The sequence below is a fragment of the Macaca nemestrina genome, chromosome 13, assembly GCF_043159975.1.
Source record: "Macaca nemestrina isolate mMacNem1 chromosome 13, mMacNem.hap1, whole genome shotgun sequence".
NCBI classification, from domain to species: Eukaryota; Metazoa; Chordata; class Mammalia; order Primates; family Cercopithecidae; genus Macaca; species Macaca nemestrina.
The window spans coordinates 77,712,493-77,738,883 of NC_092137.1; the positions used below are offsets into that span (position 1 = coordinate 77,712,493).

A 26,391-nucleotide genomic window follows, 5' to 3' on the forward strand; every position below is an offset into this window, starting at 1 on the left:
CCTCATTTTCAAAATAGAAATAACTCTCTTGAATGTGTGCTTTGGCCAATAATATATCTAAAATGCTTGTATGTCTAGCATATGACAGACATTTAGTAAATGTTAGTTTCTATTTGAATACTCTCACTCCCCCTCTTTACGTTCTCATAGTTCTTTCTTTAGCTTTTTCCTTTTACTTTCTCATTTTAAGGCTTCTAAGTTCTTATAGATACTAGTAACATGTTACCTTTTGCAACCAGCTTATATTGGATGTTATATAGTATTTTATTTTGTTATAGAATCTACCAATTGATATAGCATGGAAATAGAACTTGTGGTGCATTTATCCAGATTCGATCTGTCTATTTTATGAAAACCTCCAAATCACTTCCCACTTAAGCATAAAAATTATTAGCTTGAAATGGCTATAAGATGCTAAACAATCTGGTTCCTGTACTGATTTTATGACCTCTATTTCACCTACCCTTCCTCTTGTTCAGTCACCTTCATTCAGGCTGGGTTCTTCCTTGTTGATCCTCTAACAAACACGCATGCTCCTGACTCAGGACTCTTGCACTTGCTTTCCCCACTGCCTGAAATGCTAAGACTTTGAATTTTCTCATAACCAATGCTCATCTTCTTTAAGTACGTTCTCAAGTTGCACCTATTCAGAAACGCCCATGTATATCTTACTATTTAAGCTGCACCTTGCCCCAGCATATCCACTTACTCTTATCTTTTGGAATTTGTTCTTGTATCCAGCATAAATAATTTGCTTATTTTATTTGTTACTTCTAAATAATATTTATTTATTGTAATTATTGTTCTTGGAGTTTAAACCACATGGGGGCAAGGTGTTAGGTCTATTTTGAACATTGATGAATCTCTGCTCTCTGACTTATAGCAGGCACTCAACAATAATATTTTGAATGCATGAATAAATTTGCCCAAATTAGGCTTATTCTTATAATTTTCATAACAGTTTTGTAGGAATCAGCAAACTATTTCTCTGAAGAGGTAGAGAGCAAATATTGTAGGCTTCATGGACCACACAGCCTCTGGCCCAAGTCCTCAACTCCACTGTTGTAGCACAATAGCAACTCTAAGCAATACAAAAATGAATGGGAGTAACTGGGTTCACTTACAGAAATAGGCAGTGGGCTAGATTTCATCTGCAGGTCAGAGTAGTTGCAAACTACTGATCTAGTGGTTTTAGTTATTCTTCCATGAAATTATTTTGGAAGGAAGGAAGGAAGGAAGGAGGGAAGGAAGGAAGGAAGGAAGGAGTGGGCACATTTTTACTATCTCCTATGAGAGGCTTGCACTTTTACCAGTTAGCTCATAAATGATTTTTTTTACCAAAATTATAGTTTGGGAAAGAAGGAAGGGGCATGCACATTTTTACTATCTCCTATGAGAGGCTTGCACTTTTACCAGTTAGCTCATAAATGATTTTTTTACCAAAATTATAGTTTTAAAGGAAACTACAGGCCAATACCCCAGATGAACATAGATGCAGGAATCCTCAACAGCATACTAGCAAACTGAATCTAACAGCACACCAAAAAGATAATTCAGTATGGTTAAGGGGGCTTTATTCCTGAGATGCAAGGATGGTTCAACATATGCAAATCAAAAAATGTGAGTCACCACATAGAAGTAAAAGCAAAAAGCTATATGCTTGTCTCAGTAGATGGAGAAAAGGCATTTAGTAAAATCTAATATTACTTAATGACAAAAACCTTCAACAAACCTGGCTTTGAAGGAATACACTTCAAAATAGTAAGACCCATCTATGACAAACTCACAGCTAAGATCATATACTGAATGGGCAAAAGTTTGAAGCACTCCCCTAATGAGTGGAACAAGAGAAGGTTGTTCATTCTCCTCCCTCCTATTCAGCATAGTACTGGAAGTCCTCACAAGAGAAATCAGACAGGACAATGAACCAAAAGGCATCCAGATAGGAAAAGAAGAAGTCAAATTATGTGTCTGTTTGCAGATGGTATGATTCTCTACATAGAACACTCAAGATTCTGACAAACTGCTTTTAGACCTGAGGATAAATGACTTCTGCAAAGTTTAAGGATACAAAATCAATGGACAAAAATCAGTAGCATTTCCATCCACCAATAATGTTCAAGCTGAGAACCAATTTAAGACTGCAATTCCATTTACAACAGACACAAAAATAATAAAATATCTAGGATTACATGTAACCAAGGAGGTGAAAGTTATCTTCGAAGACATTTACAAAACACTTCTGAAAGAAATCATACATGACACAAGTAAACAGAAAATCATTTCATGCTCATTGTTGGGAAGAATCAAGGTCATTAAAATGTCCACAGTGTCCAAAGGAATCTCCAAATTTAATGCTATTCCTTTCAAATGATCAATGACATTTTTTTCACAGAATTAGAATAAAAAAAATTTGACAATTCATATGGATCCAAGAAAGATACGGTTTGACTGTGTTTCCACTAAAATCTCATCTAGAATTGTAATCCCAATAATCTCCACGTGTTGAGGAAGGGACCTGGTAGGAGGTGACAGGATCATGGAGTGTTTTCTCCCATGCTGTTCTCCTGATAGTGAGTGAGTTCTCGTGAGATCTGGTGGTTTTATAAGGGGCTCTTCCCCCTTAGCTCCCACTCTTTCCTGTCACCTTGTGAAGAAGGTACTTGCTTCTCCTTTGCCTTCCACCATGATTGTAAGTTTCCTGAGGCTTCCCCAGCCATGCAGAACTGTAAGTCAATTAAACCTCTTTCCTTTATACATTACCCAGTCTCTGGTATTTCTTTATAGCAGTGTGAGAATGAGCTAATACAGAGCCTGAATAGCCAAAGCAGTCCTAAGCAAAAAGAACAAAGTCGGAAACATCACTTTACCTGACTTCAAACTATACTACAAAATATAGTACTGGTACAAAAATAGAAACATAGACCAATGGAACAAAACAGAGAACCCAGAAATAAAGATGCACACCTACAGCCCTCTGATCTTTGACAAAGTCAACAAAACTAAGCAATGGGGAAAGGAATCCTCACTAAATAAATGGTGCTGGAATAACTGGTTAGCCATATGCAGAAGATTGAAAGCGAAACCTTTCCTTATACCATATACAAAAATCAACTCAAGATAGATAAAATACTTGAATACAAACCCAAAACTATAGAATCCCTGGAAGACAACATAGGCAACACCATTCTGGCCATTGACCTTGAGAAGTAATATATGACTAAGTCCTCAACAGCAATTGCAACATAAGCCAAAATGGACAAATGGGACCGTATTAAACTAAAAAGCTTCTGCACAGCAAACACAACTATCAACAGAGTAAACAGACAAACTACAGAAAGGGAGAAAATACATAAACTATGCATCCAATGAAGGACTAATGCTTAGAATCTATAAGAAACTTACACAAATCCACAAAAAAATCAAATAACCACATTAAAAAGTGGGCAAAGAAGATAAACAGACACTTCTCAAAAAAGACATAGAAGTGGCTAACAAACATATGAAAAAAATTATCATCATCATTAATCGTGAGAAAAATGCAAATCAAAACCACCATGAGATGTCATCTCATACCAGTCAGAATGGCTATTACTGAAAAGAAAAAAAACAAAAAATAACAACAAAAAAACAGATGTTGATGAGGTTGTAGAGAAAAGGAAACACTCATACACTGTTAATGGGAATGTAAATTAATTTAGCCCTAATGGAAAGCAGTTTGGTGATTTCTCATATACCTAAAAATGGAATTACCATTCGACTCAGCAATCCCATTGCTAAGTATATACCCAAATGAAAATAAATGGTCGTACCACAAAGACACCTGCACTTGTATGTTTATTGCAGCACTATTCACAATATCAAAGCCATGGAATCCACTTAGGTGTCTACCAATGGTGGATTGGATGAAGAAAATATGCTACATATTATACCATGGAATATTATGCAGCCATAAAAAGAACAAAATTATGTTTTTTGCAACAACATAGATGCAGTTGGAGACCATAATCCTAAGTTAATGCAGTAACAGAAAACCAAATATCACATGTTCCCATTTATAAGTGGAAGGAAAACTGTGGGTACAAAAACATAAACATGGGAATAATAGATACAGAGACTCCAAAAAGAGGGAATGGAGAGGAACAAGGATTAAAAATAAACTACCTTTTGAGGATTGTGTTCACTTTTGGGTGATGGGAACAATTGAAGCCCAAACCTCGGCATCATGCAATATACTCAAATAACAAACCTGCACAAGTACATCCTGAATCTAAACTTTTCAAAAAACTGTCATTGTTTTTACTGCAATTTACTTAAGGTATATTTAAATTTTCTTAAGATTTTTTTCAAACGATTTTATAAAAATATTTTAAATATAATTTATATGCAATTATGTTTCTCAAATTTGTTTAATTTTAGGACACATTTTTTTTCTTTTCTCCCCTTTAATTCTATAAAGCCAGGATGGTGAAAACAAAGATTTCTCTAGCATTTAAATTGTACTGGCATGTAGCAGGTGTTCAATAAATACTCGTTAAATGACTGACTACTTTGTCAATTGATAATGTATATGTTAGTGCCTTCAATTAGAGATTAAGAAATTAGACACTTGAAGTAAAAAGGAAGTGGTGAAGACCATACAGCTAATTACTATAATTTCCAGAGTTTTAGTCCTTAACCACCTCCCCCCTGACCCACCCCGCTCCACTATATTACACTGATTCCCTCTCTTGAATGTAATTTGCATCCAAGGCAGATATATAAAGAAAAGGTGGAAGGTAAGAGGAAGACAGAGCTAAATCTCCTTTTTCACAGGCCATGCATAATGTGAGGAGTGAAGGGGAAGAAGGGGCTCACTCTCCTGAGCAGAGTAAAGGTTGTATCAGGGGAAGCTTGTGTAGTTTTATTCCTCACATCTGATTTTATCCTCTGCAATTCATTTTGCTTCATATCCTAAATAGAATGATGCACGTTGACAACTGGGACCAAGAAAGAGGACAAAACTTAAAGGCCATAAATCTATATTTTGAATATAAAAAAGTCTACATGAAACTAAAGGAATGCTAGGATAAAACAGATGCCATGAGAAACTTGATACACATTATGCTGGTAGATTTTTAAAAAATGATAACATATTTTCAATGCAGTTTTCCAAAGGAAAGATTGCATGGAATAAATTTTCTTTCTACTAGGCAGTTAGATATGCATCTGTTTGGTACCACTAAAATATATATTTTAAATATATAGTCTCAACCATGCATTGCTAGAGGTGGCAACATAGAGTAGTGGTTGAAAACCTGACTTGAGAGTCAGAAGAGCATAGGTCCACAATTTATGAGTTCACAGATCTTGGGGTTAAAAGACAAAAACAAAAACAAAAACAAAACACTCTAAGTTGGTATTTTCAATCATAAAATTGGCATAATAATAGAATCTGCTCTATAAGACTGCTATAAAGATTACATGACAATACATTTTGAGGTTAATACACTACCTGGCACAGTGTAAGTTCTCACTAAAGATTAGATATCCACATTTGGAACATCAAATATAAACTTAAATGCTGAAATAGCAAATTAACCACAATAAAACTCATACATGGTTTGTTGACCTTTAAAACACTTTTATTGTCACATGCAGAGAACAAGGAGTAAAAAGAATTGGTAGGGACGGAATTATGAGCCAAGAATTTTAGTTAGTGTAGAAATAAAAGAATTTATAGTGCCACTGTGTTTGTACTCTCTTGATTTATCATTTACTGAGCATCAGAAAGGATTTCATTTTGGCTTCCATAACTCATGATTTCAATATTCTTTTCAGGCATCTGACACTACAAGTTGTTCAATAGAATAAAAATATAGACCTTGCTCAGGGAACATGATCTAAATTTCAAAGTAAAGAAGATTTTTTTAAAAGTTAGTTGGTGAGATTATAGAGAGAAAGTTTAACAGTGCACATCACACAATCTCATAAAATACCTCTGAGTCAGAGAAAATTCAAGCGGGTGTGAAACCCTGATATAAAGCATTTTGCAATTCCAATTTTTAGATGTTCTACCAGAGAAATGAAATCTTCCATGGACACAGTGGCTATCGTGGATGTCTCCTATTATTCCCTGGAATATCTAGAACATAAGAGTCCATTTACTCAAACTCCTTTATTAATACTTAACATGAGCCGCTCACTCTGCTACCCAGAGAGGGCCATAAAGATGAGGACAGAGTCCTTAATGTATAGCTGAACACACCCAGGTAGGAAATACATATCCTCATCCTTACTAGATTTCTCTTCTCATGTTCAAAATCTATGATCAAATTTTCCTAGGCTTTTTGTTGTTGCTCAGTACCCATGAATGAGTCATGTTCTTTCTTGCCTTTGTTTATGTTTTTGCTTTGCCTGGTATATTCCCTGCTCCATCATCACTGTTCTCATTTTCCTGGTGAACTCTGCTTAGCTTTGACTCTGCTTAAACACTACTCCTTCATGTAAGCCTTTCCTTACCATATCCTACATTATTTCAGTTACTATTGAAGAGTCCATATTTCCTCTCAAACAATGTTTATCACATTTCCGTGGATAATTATACATGAACTTTTCCCTTGCTACTGGCTGATATGCCCTATGAGACAAGAACCACGCAGGCTGCGGTCTAGCATAAGAGAATGGATTCAGTAACTATCTGTTGAATGAATGAAAAAATTAATGCCTTTGCAATTTAGGTTAAATGCTGAGAGATTTCTATAGTAAAATAATTTCTTTCTGGGGAAAACTAGGAAGTTTATATTGAGTTGTGACCCTTTAATACGAGTGTTTTAGGCATGGATAGGAGTTTCTCAATTTGGGTAAAGGAGAAGGGCATTTATGGGAAGAAAGAAACCACTTGTAAAAACAAAGCTGTGTGACCAATTTCACTTGGGAAGGTCCCTGTAAGAATAAAAGTCTGTGAAAGACATTGTAAGGGGTTTAACAGAATATACAAAGGCATTGGGATCAAGATGGATGAAATAATACACTATCACCCAAGTTCAATGTCAGTTAGTGGGTGTACCAGAGACTTAAAAACATTTAAGTTAAATAAATTCGGGTACATTTTATTACTGCATAATTTCTCAGAGCCTTTTGCTATACCATTGTGCTATACCAATGTCCTATACCAATGCACTTTACTATGAAGTTATAGTATATGGAAAGTATTTTAAATATGTTTGCTTATAGAGTACTCTTTCATGGAGCATCATGAATGATTGATGCCCATAGAACAAATGTTAGAAGTCTATAGTATATGTCAGTGGTTTTACCCTGAGAGGATATTTGGCAATGGCTGGAGGTATTTTGGGTTATGACAACTGTGCAGGTCAGGAATTGTTACTCATTACTAGTGAGTATAGGCCAGGAATGCTATTAACATACTCCAATACATAAGAGACAGCTTCTACAACAAATAATCATCTGCCCCAAAATATCAATAGTGGCAAACTTGAGAAGCCCTAGTGTAGTGTAAAGAGCAACAGCTGTGGATACAGATGGGACTTAAAGTCACCTTTTTGCCACTTCATAACTTTTAGATCTTAAACAAATTATTTAATACCTAGAACACAGATGCTTCATGGGAAAATAGAAATAAAATTACTTAATTTGGAGAATAAAGTTATTTTTAAAAGATAATGTACATAAAATTATATAACAAAATATCTTCCAGAGAACACTCATTTAATAAATTAAAACTGTTGAAGTTAGGTGATGTAGGTTATTTTGTTTGTTTGATTTTCCTCTATACCTAGCAAATGTATTCTCTCTGCTCCTAATATAAAAGCAGAGTTGTCTACTGCAAAAAGCAGCTACTCTGTAAGTATACCAGTGGTATGTTCCCCAGGCAAGTTCAAACTGAGGACTGTATGCTATGAATCACAATTAGAATCCTGAGAATGAGTAGATTATCCAAACTGGGCCTTAAGCAGCTCTCTCAAGGATTCCAAACTTGACATAATGATAGTCTTTTTCTTTTGTCAAAAGACTGTGATAAAATGTTTCTGGTTATGACTAAAGCTCTTTTGCAGTAAGACAGATGGAAGCTGGTATTAAGAGGAAAGCAAATTAATACACTATATCTAGTCATCATTGAAGCCAGTTCCCCCAGGTTGTTTGAGGTAAGTAGAGACATTTCAACCTCTATTTTACTTTAGCTAACTCATTGAGTTTCTGTCACTTACAACCAAAAGAGCTCTAACAGACACAGGAAAAGATATTTTTTCTGTAGAAAATGGAAAGCTCTCATACTTTTTAACACATGCTACAAAACAGTTCTCCTAGGTAACTTGCTTGGTCTTGTCATAAAATAGATTTTCTATGGATAACACATTTTAATGTTTCACAGAAGAAAAGAACAAATTTTATTATTGAATTAAAATTTTAGGATTTCTCAAACCCCAAATTAATTTTTGGATTTTATTTTATGTATATTGACTCTTGAAGCCTAGTTGCTCTGAACTAGTAGTAATCAATATCTTTTATTCTGTATTCTACTTTTAAAATTTGGTTTTTAATTTTAGTCATATCTGGATATTAGTACTTGGGTAACCTGTACTGAATTTTCCAAAAAGTATTTTTAAAAGGCAAAAGATATCAATTATCATAGCTATTATATAATCTAAAATCACTAAAGAATCTCCAGCTGCATTTAGCAGATTTATTCATTCATTAAGTACTTGTTTATGAAGCACCTACTAAGTATCATTTACTGTTGTGAAAAGCTGATATGTTTATCTTAACAGTGGAGATATATAATAATCAAGACAAAACCTTTGTAGTTTGTGCTATAAGGTAAATAAATAAGAGATTGTGATATAAATATAAGTATGCAAGTGGTCAGGGACAGCTTCTCTGAAGAAAAATTAAGCTGCTATCTAAAAGTAAAGAAAAAGTAACACAAGTCAGACTGCTGGGAGAGCACTCCAAGAAATTGGGATACTTAGTACTAATGTCCTCAGGGAATTAGATTATTGCAGTGGAGAAATAGAAGGAAGGATACGATGGCTTTAAAGAGAATAAAAGATCTGGAAAAAAAAGATCAATATTAAAATCTGTGCCATCTGGTCTCTGATTTGTGCTTTTACAAGCATGTAAAACAAACAAAAAAGGAATCAGCATCCTCTATATGAGGTAAACAGGGCCTAGAATTCCATAACATAATATTAAAATATTCAAGAAACAAGTCAAAAGAACATGAAAAATAACGATGAAAATTTTATTTCATAATAAAACATATAATTAACATATACCAATTAATTCTGAGATGGTACAGGTGTTGAAATTATCTGACAAAGACTATAAACAGCCATTACAATCATGCTCTAGGAGGTAAGGGTAAACACTCTTGAAATAAATAAAGACAAAGCAAGTTTAAGCAGAAAATATAAAGAATAGCTAAATGGAAATTTTAGAACTAAAAACAATAGCATGAGCTTCATAGAAGAATAGAATTTATGTAGGAAAACGTCAATGAAACTGAAGATATGTAATAAAATTAGTCAGAACAACAACATCAAACAAGATCAGGGAAAAATGAACATATCAAGTCTTACGAACCTTTAGGTCAACACCAAAAGTTTAATATTTGTATTATTGTAGTACCAGAAGAAAGATTATGATATAGAAGAAAAAGCTAAACAAATAATTACTGAAAATTTCCAAAATTTGGTGAAAGTGATAAACTTACAAATTTAAGAAGCTCAGTGAATCAAAAATAGGATGGAAGCAAATAAGTCCATGCTGAGTTATATCCCAATCAAACTGCTGGAAACTAAATAGTAAATGTGAGAGTAAATTCTAGAGTCTCTGGCAGTTTTTTTTAAAGTTAAATATACATTCACCATATGAATTTGTGATCTCACTCTCAGATATTTACCCCTGAGGAAACACACACACACACACACATATATGTACACATACACACACACACAAACAAAAGTTCTACATGATACTGACAGCAGTTACATCTAAAATCACAAACATTTAAAACAATCCAAATATCCCTTCTGACTGAGTGGATAAAACAAACTAGTATTTTTTACAATAGAATACTACTTATCAAAAAAAAGAAGAAATAAACTATAGGTACTCGTGCCACCCTTATGAACAAAAGAAGTTACTATGTTGAGTAAAATAAGCCATTCTCAAAAGTTTACAAAATGTATGATTCCGTTATGTGGCGTTCTGGGAATGGTAAAATATAGGAACAAGGAACAGATTAGTACTTTGCCTAGCCTAGGGACAAGTTGATACAATAATAGGCATGGGGCAGAGTTTAACTACAAAAAGTGGTACTTGGTGAGGTGATGGAACTCCTGTATCTCCCAATTATACCCAAATAAAAAAGGGAAAATTCACATTAAGATAATTCATAGAAAACTGAATTAGAAATGGCTGATATATGATAAATGTTTCATCTCACTATCAATTAAATATAAATGTAAAAGGTATATTTGCCAAAACAATGACAGAAATGTACATGTGCAAGTACTTGTGTATACATTTGTGTGCTGGGGTCTATGTACTTACATGGGGATGTGGACACTGGAATGTGGAAAAAGAGACATTCATATAACTGTCAGCAGGAATTTTACATTGGTACAATATTCCTTAAAGTTTTTCAAAAATTTGTAGAAACCTTCCTCTAGAAATAAAATAAGGAAACAATCATGGATATAGACAAAAATGTAGCTATGAGGTTTTTAATTGCAAAATTAATTTTAACATTGTTTAATCTAATAAAATATAACTAAGCAATAATAGGGGTTTCATTGAGAAATAATAATAAAAGGAGCCCTTGAAATAATGCTAAAAATAGTTACTTAAGTGAAAATAATCACAATAGATTGATTTAAAAAAACTAGTTGCAGAATAAAAGGATGGCTTGAAAATTGGGGGAATGAATATTTATATTTCTTAAATATGCACCACTGAAAACATGAAAAAATTATGTGTATGATGCGATATAGTCTCCATTCTCTCCCACAGATGCACTCCGCACTCCCTCTTCCCTGCCCTGGGACAGCATCGAACAACTCCCTGACACTCCAGCTCTCAACTTGTTTGGCCAATATAGGGTGGCAGAATTGAAGCAAAGAAGGTTATTGAAAGTATTTATTCCTCAATTCTCTCTCTACTGTCTGTGATTTGATAACGGTTACATGCCTTGACAAAAGACCATAACTCCTATCAAGTGGCTAAACTTTAAAGCAATAGTTTTGACAGATACCCCCTCACTATGGCCTCCTATTCAGACCCAGGAGCTGTGATAGCTTCACAATGGTTCAATCCTAGGGGTTTTCAATATCCCTTGTCATCGTCTCTCACTGCCTTTGTAAGTAGCACCGTTGTAAAACTTTCTTTAATCACTTCATTTTAATTAACATTTATTTCTAGCCAGGATCCTGAAAAATATTTACAGAAATGTATTAACAGAATATTTGGAGTACTATTGGACTACTATTTTTTTATACCATACTCTTATTTGGAACATGATGTATAATATTATCAATAAACTGTAGAACACTAAATTACACTATTAAGTGGACTCATCACAGAATAAAAAATACATAATTTACTAAAATAATATTTATAAAATTATCTGTAGTGACAGATTAGTTGTGTTGTTAAAATAAATCATGGATATACAGTTTAGTAGAATATAATAAACATGAATTGCAAAATATAAAGTTTTAAAAATATACAAGTCTTCATTTTTCAAACTCAAATTCCACAGACATAAAATTACTCTGTTAAATTGCTATAAAAGTTTCTAAACTTGATTTTTATTGTGTTCATGAACTTGTATCAGTTTGCAGCCCATATTTTTGGACGCTGTGGTCTAAAATATGAACACAAAAATCATCAAATAATATGGCACGTAAATATCTGTATCTATATCATCTATTTCTTTGTATATATACTTATATCTATCTAAACATGTACATAATTAATGATGCTTGAACCAGGTGATGTTACCTATTGGGTGCTCTATAAATATTTGTTGAACATATAAATGATCAAACTTGAAAAAAAAATCAACTAACAAAACACAAGTACATACACACACACACACACAAAAACACACATATATATATTTACTTATATATGTTTTTTATTTCTAAAGTTTCAGAGGTAGCACTCTGTCATATACTTCTACAGGGCTGGAAAATAGTCAAAACCTATCTAAGTGGTTAAGTGAGCATACTTTTTGACCTGTATGCTCATTTAACCATTTAGATAAGTCAAATATACTGTTAAACTTAACAGTATTATTCACTACACTAGACAAAAAATGGGAGAAATTATAAAAGGATTCAAAGTAGAGTTTGAAAGGCTTTCATAATACAATACAATACAAAAAATTTTAAAAAATTTTAAAAAGGAAATTTTATTTTAAATTTTATTTTATAGTCTGTATTGTGCTGCATTATATTTCTGGAAAATGAAATATAATATTTTCAAGAAAAAGGGAAAATTATATATACACACATTTAATATTATAAAATATAATTTTATAAGTTATATAATTTTATATATACATACAATGTTATGAAAAGATACAAAATAATTGTCAAGTGAAATATGCCTTACAAATATACAAAGCTAAATATAATATTTTAAAGAATATATTTAAAGAATGTATCTGTAAGAATATAAAAAACATTCATTTCTGTTATTGGAATTATGATTTTTGAAAAAAATTAGTATTTTGCTTATATATAATCTTTAAATTTCTTCAATGAACCTATATTTTGAATGAACACAAATAAATTAATTATAACCACATCTTACATATATATTTATAAAAATTACAAAAATAATAACAAAGAGTAAACATTAATACTATATATATATATATTCAAGCAGAACTCATTATCAGATGAGTGCAAAGGTGGTTAGATATAAAAAAACTATCAGCATAATCTTACATCAACAAATTAATGAGAAAATCAAATGAAAAGGCATTTGATAAACTATACCAGCCACTTATAATAAAAAACTCTGAAGAAAACAAAAATAGAAGACCATTAAAACTGACAGCAAATATGATTATAAATGTCAAACCACTGAAAGCATTTCCAGTAATATCAGGAGGTGGGCAGAGATGCTGGATAGCTCCATTTTTTTTTTAATCAACAGTGTTTTGGAGGACATAGTGAATGCAATAAGAAAATAACATCAGAGAAGTAGAGATAATACCTATTTTGGTGATGAAATTAGAGATTAGTGAAAAGCCATTAAAATTAATTATTGACTTTTGTTCCTTGGCTGCATATAAAGTAAATACATTAAAAAATAAAACTCTAGCTCATCTCTATTCTGGCAGCAGTTACTTAGAAAAACAGATGGGAATAAAACATCTTCCATTCACAACTACAACAACAATAACAAAAAAAAATACCTAGAAAATGCTTATGAATGAATTTTATAAGAAAAGTCTAGCAGAAATAGTAACAGAAACTCTAACATCTTTTTGTAAAACATAAATAAGATTTAAACAAATGGAAAGTGATACTATACTACTGACTGGAACTTATTTCCCCAAAACGTACTAAAAATGTCATATAATTATGAAGGTAACTGTGAGAGTTTTGTTGTTTGTTTTTTCATTGGGAAGGGAGAGATAAGAGAACCTTAAAGTTTATAATAAAGAATGAATTTGTAAAATGACAACATTTTTGCTATAGAACAAAGGAAAATGAGTACATATGTTCTATCAGACATTAGAAAATACATACATTTACTGTAGTCAAATCCATGTAGAAGTTGTAAAGAAATAATGACACATTAATGGATTAGGATAAGAATACCATACAAAATACAAATAAATTTCCAGTGTATATGAAAAAATGAAAGTAGTGTTATTCCAATTTAGTACATAAATACCAGATTATAAATTACTTAACTAGCATTGTTTTTAAAGCTAGCTAGCTAGTTAGGAGAATATAACATTATACCCCTATCTTACACTATATACAATAATAAATTCCAGTTAGTTCCCTGGAACTAGGTTCAGAATCTTTATAAATGGGAAATTTAACTTCAGGAACTTCAACTTTTTCACTCATAAATTTTTATCATGAAGAAATTGGAAATGCCTAGTTGTTACAATATGAATTTAGAAAAAAATTGAGAAAACTTAATATATTTGAAATAAATATTTAAATGGCTTTCTAAAATTTCTCCTAGAATTTTTCTAAAATAATATGTATAGTCCAGTGTTAAGCTATAACTTTGTAATCAAGACTTGAAATCCAAAAATCTATGAAAGGAAATGGAGATATATTTGAATATAAAACTAATTAAAAACCATTTATGGAAGTGCAATAGAAAAGTTAAAAGGCCAAACAATTGACTTGGAAAACTTATTTCTACCAGCAAGCAATCCTTTAAAATATCTATAAAATGCAAGAACTCTTATAAACAGACTAAAACAATCCTTTATTTTCTAAAGGAAAAATAATAAAGGATATGAATTGGCAATTACTGAAGAAAACAATCTAAAATATTCAGAAACCATATGAAATGTTGTTCTGACTCACCAGTACTCAGAAATATGCCATGTATAAAACACTTCACTGTAGTGAAATACCACTATAAGCATATTACTGAAAAAAAAAAATTAAACAAATAAACAAAACTTTTTAAATTGCATTTTAAGTTCAGGGGTACACATGGTACACATTAAGGTTTGTTTTATAGGTAAATGCATGTCATAGGGGTTTCTTTAAAGATTATTTTGTCACCCAGGTATTCAGCCTAGTACCCATTAGTTACTTTCCCTGATCCTCTCCTTCCTCCTACCCTGTACGCTCACGTAGGCCCCAGTGCCTGTTGTTCTTCTCTATGTGCTCATGTGTTATCACCATTTAGCTCCCACTTAAAAGTGAAAACATAGAGTATTTGGTTTTCAGTTCCTGCATTTGTTTGCTACGAATAATGACCACCAACTCCTTCTACTGGAGGAAACACACATTGATATATGAAATAAAGTAGGAAAAAAAAAAACATAAAATTCAGAAAGACATGCCTAGTTTGACAAGGTATTCCCAATTTAAGTATTGTATTTCATAGCAATAACAACAGCTATATTTGAAGATGTAAGTGTAATGATGTTTATTGCAGTATTTGTTAAAATATAATGGTGAAAGACTTGAAACCAATTGAATTCCCATCAGCAGTAGGATAGTTGAAAACCTTATGATACATCTGATCCCTGGAATATTAAAGAATATTCAGAAATAAACCAAATGATTTGGAAATATTTCCATGAGATATTTTAAAACAATTTTAAAAAGCAAAAATCAACATGCTTTTGTGAAACAATGACAAATTTGTATATATACACAGTTGATGTGAATCAGTGTGTACACAAGTATACTTGTACATAATTGTATGAGCATAGAGAAAGATATAGAGTGATTTATATTAAGTCATGAATTCAGACTACTTGGTAGTTAATGTGTGTGAAGAGGAGGAAAGGGCCAAGTAAAATGAGGAACAAAAAGAAGATCACACTATCACAAACATATTTTTCCTGTGGTGTGTGTGTGTGGGGGGGGGTGTATGTAATTGTGTTTGGAACATTATTTTTAAACCCAAATAATAATTACTGTGTAATGTATTTAGAAATGGTTGATGATACTCTGGTTTACAATTCTCTGAGTATCCTTTCTTCATTTTGTACAACTTTATTAATGAAGTCACCTTCATCACATGTTTGAAATATGTGACAGTGTCAAAGTGAGAAATTAAAGGTCAAGGTGCATAAAGATGTCATAATCCATAGTCAATCATGAGCATCAATTGACAATGAGGGAAGATTCTATTAGTATAGGACAACTTTTCTTTTCTTCTGTTTAGCATTCATAAGAAGCTGTTCTCGCCTTTTGATGCTGAGCCTAATCTTCCATTTTATGGAATAAGAGTTTAAAGCTATTTGTTCAGTTATTCTTATCTATGTTTGAATAATAATTAGATTTTAGGAGTGAAGTCATTTTACTGATTTGATGTACAACCCACCAGATGGTCAGAGGAAAATGTGTTAGTTTCCTACATTTGACCGCAATGAAGAGTAAATTCAAGCTCTCTCTCAGTTACCTAACACACTGAAGACAGATTATTCTGGTAACTATTAAGTGATCCTCATTACTCTTGGATCATTTTGTCAACTCCAGGAATTGCAATTAATTTTATGCATGGCCCACCTTATTTAAAGTACTCACTATCCCAGGAAATTGCTTGGACAGAGTTGTAACCAGAAGTTCTCATTGCTCCGGGTGTTTACATTTGAGGAGAGACCAAGTTTGTCCCTGCTTGATAGAGCTATATTTTAATGTGAGTTATTGGTCTAAATATGACAACATAGAAATCCCTTAAGCCGCATGATTTCATTTTCCAAACCAAAATAAATTTATTTTGCAAACTGGTTTGCAAATTCCAGAGAAAGAGAATAAGGAAGAACAATTATTTTTGTTTTTCCTTAGTACAAGCTATTACAAATGCCTTTTCAGTGAAAGCAGACTAATAGAGAAACAAAAAGTAACATAAAGACTGAAAGCCTGTTGCAAGATTTTTAGCAAGAAGCCTAATTGGTAACATTAAACAAATCAAAACAAGTAGATATAATTAATTTACATATTTGTCCTTTTGAATATTTTTAAAGATAAAATTTATGGCTAATGTTATTCTATGAATATGAATTACACACTTAAATTAAGCATTATAAAATGCTGATTTCCTCATTTTTAAGTATGAGAAGTTTAACACATGTGAAAAAATGAAATTCAAACTATTATTTAAAATGTTATTACTTACATCACGAAATAAAGGTAAGATGTAGTAATATTAGAAAATGCAAAACTCAACAGAATTTACAAATGAAAGCATAATCAAGATAATGTTATTTTTTCAATTAATAGGTGTTAACATCTGATGTATAGTTCTCAAGGTTTTCTTTTCCTTTTGATTTGCACAAATAAAATAAAATTAAAAAGTAGGTATAAATATGACTACAGAACTGCCTCTGAGTTGCTACTCTCAGCACACTGCCTGTGGGGTAGCCCTGCTAGAAAGATATACCTTTGTTGTGTATTGTATATCTCTTGTTTGTAAATTCTTCAATGCCATGCTTGAAGATGAAATACTTTTCTATTATGTGGCTAACTCATAATACAAAAATCTATTACCTACTATTAGGCTTTCAGATGCTTTCCACTTTCTCCGTATTTCATATAAAACTGTAATGAACATCCTTGCACATATATTTTTTCTGAACTTTTTGTAGGGGGATAATGACACCATTGCTGAAGTTACATAAATATCTATATTTTCATCTACTTATTTTATAATTCTTTTTTACCTTTTGAAGCTTTTTGTGTATAAGAATACAGTTTAATTTTTTAAACTAAATTATTATCTAAATCCTAATATAACTTACTGAATAATGTACCCCCAATTGAGATGAAATGCAGCTGATGCAAGGCAGGTGAGCCCTAAATCTGGGGCTTAGCCCAGGAAGGTTATTGGCTTCACTGGAAAGGATTCAAGAGCAAGCCAGTGGTGGAAGATGGAAGAAAACAGCTTTATCGAGGCATCAGTGTTACAGTTCCATGACTGCATCTGTAGAGCAGGGCTACTCCACAGGCAGTGTGCTGAGAGTAGCAACTCAGAGACAGTTCTGCAGTCATATTTATACCTACTTTTCATTGCATGCAAATTAAGGGGTGGGTTTTTCTACAATCTCTGGAAAAGGAGTGTTAACTTCTGGGTCACTGCTATGGAAAGGGGCAGTAACTTTCAGGTGTTGCCATGGCAATGGTAAACTGATATCTCACCGGTGGTCATGTCTTATCGAGAGGTGCTTTTGCCTCTTTCCTGTTTCAGCTGGTGTTTAATCTGGTCCAAAGTCCCATCTCCTACTTCAGTAGAGAAGCCATGAGTAGAGGAGAGAAATAAAGCTATAAAAGAGCTCCAGGCTAGGAGTTAAAGGATGCATGTCCAGACAAGAGGTTCTTAAATTTTAGCACGTATAAAAATCATCTGGAGATCTTCTTAAAATGCAGATATCTTGGACATACTTCCTAGAAATTGTATTTATTGGGTGGGGGATGGGACCATAGAATTTGCATTTGTAATGAACTCTCAGGTAATGCTGATGCAGTTGGTTTGAGTAGCATATTTCAAACTTGACTATGACTAAACAACTATGTGACTCAGTAAGTTTCCCAGAAGCAAACCTTGAAACCAGCCATCATGGGCAAGTATTTTATTAGAGTACTCCCAGGAGACTGTAAGGGAGTCACAGAAGCAGGACCAGGAAAGCAAAAAAAAAAAAAGACAGCACTCATGATTTCAGGCAATCTCAGCTTTACGCAGGTATGATGGGGGTTTCCAGGATATAAATTATACCTCAGAGGTATTTTCAGCTCTAGACAAGGAAGCTGGCCTTTCACACTTCCACACTCATCAGCCACTGACTAAGGGCAGGGCAGAATATGTATACTCCCAGGTCTTCTACCTCTCAATCTACAGGCAAATGGCAGTGCTCAGAACAGAGTTACAAATCCACAGCACGCTGGGTGGTACACAAAGCCCACTTCTCTTGGTCCCTCATTAGTTAAGGGCCCCTGTTTCCTCAATTGGCTTACAGTGGTTTTACATATATATAGACATAAAAATAGAAGGGAATGAAAACAACTTATACAACTGCGTAATCTCTCATCACTCTGTAAAATCCTCTATTTGACAGAAATGTACTATCGAATATGAGAAAGAACATGATCCTCTCATGCATGGATTCTATATTACAAACACTCCAATTTCTAATAACTGGCCACTGATGTTTACCATGTCATGGTCTAATGAATAAAATGAAAGTGTTATTTATTATACCATATGTAGATGTAGGTAAGTAATGTAGGATAGCATCTTTTGGATGCTACCCCTAATGCCAGTTCATATCAAAAGAACAATTGACACTGTGTTTTTGAAATTAAGTATAAATAATATAACATCAACTATTCCCTCCTTAATAACTTATATTGGACAGTAGAGAGTAAATTTCCAGTAGTTTGCTTTCTGTATCCAGAAGACCTCATAGGGTTGCTTTGAGGACTTCTTACCACTCAGAGTAAAGTATCCATATTGAAAAAGTTATTTCCTATGCCAAAATGATTCATTCTTACTAATCACCAGTTGCTCTAATTACTTTCAGGGCAACCAATTGCTACAATAATGCTATCATTGGAGAACAATACAACACTCAGGAAAAGGACAATGAAAACATGGATTCCATTTGTTTTTCTCCGTATCAAAATGTTCAACCAAGGAGAATAAACCTAAAAAGAGAAAAATCACACCCTTGTGATCGGGAAAGATACTCTGAAGGAGCAAAGATAAAGAGTCCATCAAGTGACACCTGCTGAGAGAATCCAGTTCCTCTAATTGGCTCCAGTGTAGTGCAATGAAACATGTGTCAACTCTCTTTGGAGTTTATTTTGGAAATAAATTATAGATGGGGCCAGGCACAGTGGCTCATTCCTGTAGTCCCAGCACTTTGGGAGACCAAAGTGGACAGATTGCTTGAACCCAGGAGTTTGAGACCAGCCTGAGCAACATGACAAAAGCCCAATTTTACAAAATACAAAAAGAAATTAGCTGGGCATGATGGCATGTGCCTGTAGTCCCAGCTACTTGGGAGACTGAGATAGGAGGATCACTGGAGCCCAGGAAGGTAGAGGCTGCAGTGAGCCATTAATGTGCCACTACACTCCAGGTTAGGCAACAAAGCGAGACCCTGTCTTAAAACAATGACAAAAAATTATAAGTGGGCCTTGAATGCCAGGATAAAGTGTTGTTTTTTTTTTTTAATGAGATAATAGATTAATTGAAACATTCAAGATCTTATTCATAACAGTAACATGATCATAATAATAATTTAGGAATACTTATTAGATACTATCCTTTATGATAATCTGAAGAACATTTCAAAGAAAATTAGACCATTTGGAGATTCCAGAAGTATCCCAGGCTTGAGGTTGTAAGTCTCTACTAGTGTGATGGTGAGATTTCAATGAAAGGCATACATAACTCCATGAGAAATAATAACTGAAAACATATAAAAATGGAAGAAACTAAGAGAAGGGAACTTCAAAACTCACTCTGAAATTGACCTCAGAGTTAGAAAAAATGCAGAAGTATCAAACGGAACAGAAGTATCAAAAATCACATAAAAGGTAGAAGGTATCTTCAATTTAGTTGGTTGAAATAGAGTACAGGATTCATTTTGTTTAGAGGAATGCTGTTAAAATGAATCATTAAGACAATTTGTCCATGTATCTGTAGTGCCTATGCTATCATTTCAGCATAAAGATTCACACAAATGTGTATAATGACTACAAGGGTCAATAGTTAATACTAAGTCTAAATTTCCACTTGAAATTGTGATAAAACCAAAAACCTGAAATCCAGTCCAAACACCAGGGCCAATTGGTATTGAGATTTTATAGGTATCACTCAGTCTTTCAGAGTGTCAGTTTTCCTATCTGCACACAAGGGCGCGTGCTATGTTCTAGTTACTAAAATTGTTGTGAAGGTCTAATTAATTAACATATTTGATTTTTTGAAAGAGTATAATGTGTCTTTTAAAGGTCATAATTATGAAACACTGATACCTAGGAATTCACTATACTTTCCTCTTCTCAATTTGAAGTAGTTTACAATGGCGTCCTAAGTCATTAGTAATTGAAAATAATATCGAGATACTATACATTTACTCTTCATGGTTATGAACTCAAACCAGATTAAATTATGTCATGCCTGAGATATTTTATTATGAGTAGTCATGACACTCGTATTCCTGTTTTCTAATTTCAAAAAATTTAAATTGACTTCATTTTTGTTTAGATAATTGAAGTGAATGATAATTTCAAAAGTCTTTGAAGAAGAAAAACAAACAAAATGAAACCTAAAATAAGAATAACATCACACGAAAAAATGTCATTATACCGCTGCAAAATCAGTTACGACGATCCTGACCTTTTTCTGTTTCCCACAATACATTATAAATTAGCACAGCTGGAACATTCTATAGAAAATACAGAATCATGGCCACATATTCAATTTTACTTTGGTATTTTAATCATTGCTTAGAAAAATCCTTTCCCGATATTCCTGGTCCTCCTGAATACTAATTAAATGAAAAGCATCTAGTTAGGCTAAATGTCTGCTTCAAATCTTCCCATGGGTTATGCATATAAATATGAACTTCTTCATTTGCCAAACCAAATTTGATTGTTCACTCTATGCCGGGAGCTGTATAAGGTGTTAAGACAAAGGCATTTAAAAGACATGGTGTCATCACGGCAAACTTGGAAACCTAATGAAAAATTTTATAAATTTAAGATAAAAATGATATATGACTTACTTTACTAAATGACTTTATATCTTTTTTAAGAAAAATCTTGTACTTTTTAATGAGTATAGCATTAGTGTGCACATACACATATATGCACACACAATGTTTAAAGTAATGAACGCTCACTATAAAATCTTAATAAACAGAGATGGTTAAAAAATAATAGAAAAAAAACTTTCCACTCAGAGGGATCCTTATTATTTTATTTTCTCCCTGCATTTTTCTATGTTCATGAATAATGTGTTTAAATATCTATACTTTGGAAAAAATTAGAATATAAACCATGTATACTCATTTAGAATCAGGGTATACATGATATATATATACACACACATATATATACACACACACACACACACAGGGTTTCCTTCATTTCATATATACTTAAATCATTTCTTTAACCTTTCTCCTAAAGCATGATGATTTTATCTTAAGAAAAACATTGTTGTCTTTTGTTTATATTTTTAATAGTATAAATTTCTGTCTTAGTTTTTTGTTGATATGAAAGAACATCTGAGCCCGGGTAATCTATAAAGAAAAGAAGTTTACTTGACTCATGGTTCTGCAGACGGTATGAGAAGCATGGTGCCAGTATCTGCCTGGCTTCTTTGCTGAGTAAAAACATGGTGGAGAAGATGAAAGGCAAAATGATTATGTGCCTAGGAGAGCAAAGCCAAGAGGCATCCTGGCTTTGTAACAATCCACTCTTGCAGGAACTAATCCATTCCCTTCCTTCCTTCCTTCCTTCCTTCCTTCCTTCCTTCCTTCCTTCCTTCCTTCCTTCCTTCCATCCTTCCTGCCATCACCAACAAACCAAGTCTCTTAAGAGGGAGATCTCACCACCAAGAGCCTGGCACCAAGCCACTCATAAGGAATCCAGCCCAAACACATCTCATTAGACCCCACCTCCAACACTGGGAATCAAGTTTCAACATGAGATTTGGAGGGGACAAATATTTGAACCATAGTCGTTTCGATGCATAATTTTCCCACATCTTTGAATATTTTTAATAAGATAATTATCAGATGTTGAAGTACTATGTCAAAAAATACGAATTCTGAATGTCCAATAACAAATTTCATTCATGAGAGATATTTCCGATATATCATCCCAACAACAGTGAATGAAATTCCCCATTGCCTTATGGCTTCGGTAACAGATATTTTAAAACTTTGAAATAGTTGCCAGTTTAATTAAAAATGCATTTCCTTACTAGTGACATACAAATATTTAATATCTACCTTATACTAGGGCTTAGGGCAATTGTGTATGGTGGCAGATCCAAGACTTGGCCAACACATAATCTTTTTTGTAAAGTACCTCTCTTGAAACTTGGTTTATTTCCCCTACTAGGTAATTCAACTAATACAACTTTTTCTTATTGAATGATGAAAGGATTTTACATTTTAATTACATTAATCTTTTATTTTTCATCTAATTACAATATTTTCCTAGTTTACTCTCTCTATTTTTGATGCTTTTAATAACTAAGTTTTTTAAGTTTTACATAATGTATGAAATGTATGAAAATTTTATCATTTTCTGTTTGGACTCAGTCACAGACTTTTCACACCTAAGGTCAGATAACTAACCATCTTTGTTTCTAATTATTTTATGTTCTTGCTTTATGACTTTATAACCTTTTAGTCTTAAGTAAGAGAAATTCATTTTGTTGCGTGTTTTAAAGCAGGGGTCTTCTAGATGTCCCCGCAACCCAAACTAATTATTCAAATGAGATTTTTATATAATCAATCATTTTGTCTCTCAGGTAAAAAGGCATATATAAACTTCTTAGAAATTTTCAGTCTCTCTCTGAGTTTGTCTTTCTATTTTTCATCAATACTACATTATGTTAACTATTGTAGTTAAAAGAGAAATTATATTGCCCTGATAATTTCCCTCCTCCATCTCCTGATCATTCTAAGCTCTTTTCTAATTAGTCAAAAATGTGATGCTCTTTACTACATAATATGCTTAGGTTTTATGAAATATAGTGTTGTAAATTACATGATCATTAAGGTTTTTCAGTCCTTCTGTCAACTAAAAGCAATGTTGCACAGTACAAAAAGCTGAGATTTTGAGTCACACATTTTTCATTGGCCAAGGATTGAATCTTGTATCTGCCACTATACCCAATTGCCCTAAGCCTAATTTTTCCTTTTCAACTAAAAGATGTGGACAGTCATACTTCTCTCAAATAATGTTTTTGTGAATTAAGGGAGACACAGATAAGATATGCAAAGTGCCTGGTACACAGTATTTGTTTTACACATTTCTTTGCACTTCTATTCAACAGGATAAATTAACTTGAGATACATTATGACAAATTTAAGACAGTTAAAGGAGACATTAAAGATACCAAAATTTTTACAAGTGCTAACCTAGTTACTCTTATAGAACATGAAGTCTTCTCTGAATCCTTTAAAAAAAAAAACAAAATATTTGTTCATGTATTTGAGTAAGAGAAATCTTATGTTTTTTAGATAAGTGTGTGATAACTCACATCAATTTTATCTTAAACTGTAATGATTGTATACACTCATTCATTCAGCTGATATGAGTTGAATGCCACCCAATAATAAATAGCACTTGTCATTTGCGGATAAATGAACTAGCCCACAAAAGCAACTTGACTTCCCTAAATGTCTCCTTAGTAGAGAGTAGCAGAGCAGAAGTAAGATCTTGAGATTAAGACTCTTTCCAATATTTCAAAGCATTATGACATAACTGAATGGAATTGAATGAAATTCAACAAATAAATCAGAAAGGTAAATTTTTAATAGTCAGTCGCCATTGATCTCTCCAGGATACCCTTGTTCTATTACCTGTTTTTACTTTGTAATTTTCTCCCCAATCCACGAATTATTTTCCCTCAATATTTAACTCAGAAACCATCGCATAGGCTGCCATCGTTATCATTATTATTGGGCTTAACTTTCTTGTTTACATACCCGCCATTTGTCCCAGACTAGGATGAATCAATCCACTGTGCCTCTCTGTTTCTGGTCTTGGACAGCTGACTGAATACATGAGAAAAATCTCACCATCTTATTATAGCCTCATAAAATAACCAATTTTATCTGGATTCTAAACTATGCCAGATCCTCCTCAATATGTCTCTAGTTGGTTCTTTATCAGCTCCTTCAGTAACCCTTCTAAATATTGATTTCTTTTCTCAAATCCCATGTGTTTCACCCACTCACTACTCTTAGCACATGATCTTTCCTCCTTCATTAAAAAAAAAAAAAGTCAATTGGGTAATAACTTTTTAAAATTTCCTCCTTTTGCCACTGGTAAAAGAAATCAAACTCTGCATTCTTCCATTCTTCCTTCCCATTTAGGCTAAAGAAACTTCCTCCCCAAGCTAAACTCTACCCTTTTTTTTTTTTTAACTTTTCTTTCCTGTTGCTTTCTAAGACATTGGGCTGTTTTAATCATCTTCATTGTCTTGATCCTTTTTTCCTGTCTTTTTTGGCTTAATCTCTTAGACAAATTAGAATGCTCAAACTTCATCCTTAAAAAAACTGTTTCCTCACATCTATGTTCTCTGCTAACTGTGGTCCCACATATCCTTTTCACAGCTTAGCTACTTGAAAGAATTGTCTAGAAAACATGTCCTTTATCTTCCCCATGGAATAACTATGCCTGATATAAACTAGGTATAAAAATAAATACAAATAGACAAAAATGGCAAAATGTACGATGGGTGACATAGGTTGAAGTCTGGATGCCCCGTTATGATCATTCCACTTTTACATCAAATAGTTTACCTCTTTAATACTTCTTAACTCTATCTTTCTTATTCCGTTTCTATCACTACAATCATTGACATTTTACAGGTGACAAATCTAGGATTCGGAAGAGTTCTTTCACTAGAGGCCAGGAGATCAAGACCAAGCCTGGCCAACATGGTGAAACCCCATCTCTACTAAAACTACAAAAATTGGCTGGGTGTGGTGGTGCATGCCTGTAGTCCCAGCTATTCACTCAGGATGCCGAGGCAAGAGAATCGCTTGGGTACAGGAAGTGGGAGTTGCAGTGAGCCAAGATCGCATCACTGCACACCAGCCTTGTGACAGAGCTAGACTCAGTGTCAAAAAAGGAAAAAAGAAAGAAAGAAAGAAAACAAGAAAGAGTCCTTAATGTCCTGAAAGAGGTGAAAGAGGCTTATCCCAGACTTAATTCCGAGGCAGACTGGCTCTGGAGTCCATAGTCTTAACCAACACATTTCTGCCTCTCACTTATGTCCACCATTTCTTGGGCAGAAGAAGTTCTAGTATATGAGACTGGTGTGCCTAAGTAAGATAAAGTATATAGTTCTAAGTACACAGAACGAGATATACTTCATTCTGTCTGAGAGAAACTAGTCAGAAATTAGTCCAACAGTTCTCTAATGTAACACCTTTGAAGGAGAAACTAGTTGATTTGAAAGACAAAAACTAAAAACAGAATATTAGAAAAAGTTAAACTATGATCACAAGCTGTTGCTGTGGTCTGTGTTACCCCAATCTGTTCAGATATCACCCTAAAACTGATCCTATTCCTCCTTCTGCCCTGCGAACAGTCATTTGGGGACTGGTTCAATTCGTCTTTTGTCCCAGAGAAGCCCATCTAATGGGAAGTAAAACCCGACCAGTGATGAGGATAGTCTAACTGGCTCTGTCCTTCCATCAGGGCCATAAGACTGTGGCTACTCCTTCCTTTCTTTTACTTTTTGTTTGTAACAATCAAATAAGTGAGTCCTTTTTTCAGTGTCTGATTTACAGATTTCTTAGGCAAGACAAAACATGCCTGTAGGATTAAGAGCGCTGAAACTGTCATCTGTAAAGAACTCAAGCTGACCCAGAGTCAATATTAGCCCATTTCTTAATTTGAAAAGAAAACATAAGTTTAATTTAATTTTTAATGTTTGATTTTATGTATTTAACCATGACTCTTTATA

At 33.3% G+C, this 26,391-nt stretch overlaps 1 protein-coding gene and 1 long non-coding RNA gene across 6 annotated transcripts in view; one reads left to right on the top strand and one right to left on the bottom strand.

Moving 5' to 3' along the window:
* LOC139357910 (uncharacterized) overlaps nucleotides 1-19,385 on the top strand; it is a 38,593-nt gene extending 19,208 nt beyond the window's left edge. The window contains exons 2-3 of one of the 2 annotated variants that reach the window (XR_011611942.1): nucleotides 11,017-11,138; nucleotides 19,247-19,385. This is a non-coding gene — a long non-coding RNA (uncharacterized lncRNA). The remainder of the gene's footprint in view (nucleotides 1-11,016; nucleotides 11,139-19,246) is intronic. The other variant, XR_011611941.1, reaches the window with a different exon arrangement.
* LOC105465328 (leucine rich repeat transmembrane neuronal 4) overlaps nucleotides 1-26,391 on the bottom strand; it is a 780,577-nt gene that overhangs the window by 585,887 nt on the left and 168,299 nt on the right. The window lies entirely within an intron of this gene.